This window comes from Corvus brachyrhynchos, unplaced genomic scaffold, assembly GCF_000691975.1.
Source record: "Corvus brachyrhynchos isolate BGI_N302 unplaced genomic scaffold, ASM69197v1 scaffold162, whole genome shotgun sequence".
NCBI classification, from domain to species: domain Eukaryota; kingdom Metazoa; phylum Chordata; class Aves; order Passeriformes; family Corvidae; genus Corvus; species Corvus brachyrhynchos.
Window position 1 is genome coordinate 3,961,029 of NW_008236696.1, and position 1,089 is coordinate 3,962,117.

Sequence of the window (1,089 nt, forward strand, 5' to 3'; positions counted from 1 at the left end):
GAACGAGCCCCGCGCCTGCGCCCCGCGATGTGACCCCCTCTGCCCTGGGGTGCTCCTGCCTCGGCCCCATTTGTCCGGCCCCAATGACCCAAACCCTGTAGCTCCCCCCTGACAGCAGCAGTGAGCCTTTCCCGGGGGGCACGGCTGCGGAGACAGGGCTCCAAGGCAGAAGTTGAGCGACTTCTTGTGGGGAGGGCGCACCCAGCGCGCATCCGCTCTCCCGACCGGGTCCCGCAGCTGCGCGCTGCCCCGCGGAGCGCCCCGCGCTTTGGGCGCTGCGCGGGTTTTTCCCTTGCGCTGGAGGCGCCCTGCCTGGGATGGGCCGGTCGGGGCGGCGGGTCCTGCTCCCCTCCCCACCGCCGCCCCTCCGAGGACAATTCCGCGGAGAGGAGTTGATGCGGAAAACTTTTGCGGTGGGCGCTGGCAGCGCTGCTGGGCCCCCGCCCCGTCCCAGCTCCCCCCGGCCCTAACAATGCGCGCTTTGCTGCGCGAGAAAGCTCCGTCATCGGCGTGGGGGGAGCAAGAGGACGCGACCGGGCGATGGGTACCAGCCCTCCGCACAGCCCATCGCTGTCAAGAGATGAGGCAGGTGCACCGAATTCGGGATATTGTCCCTTACTTTAATGAGGGGTTCTTATTTATTTGATTTTGACAAACCAACTAAATCCTCTTGTGCCGCCAGCGTCGCAAAGCCCCTTTCTGGCCCCTCCCGGGATGCTCCCCCAGCTGCCCGGGGCAGGAGCCACCGCGTCACAGCGGTGCGGGTCCCCGGCGCTGCTTCGGGGGTGCCAGGGGCCCCGGCACCCCGCCCGCTCAGCCGGGCCCTCGGCGGGGCACAGACACCGGGGGCAGCGCAGCCTCACACCTGTGACGGGTGGGGTTTTTGTTCGTTTGCAAGAACCCACTCGAGGGAAGTACTGAAAACACACACCTGATCACTAAAATTACCCGAAAAAGAAATCCAAGTTGAGTGACTCGCCATGCCTGCAGCCGTGGGAAGCAGTTGATGAATCCGTGTTGACCTTTGAGCTTTTTCTCCTCGAGTGGGTAGAAAAATCTTGATTTCCCTCCGCCCCCCCCAACCCCCCA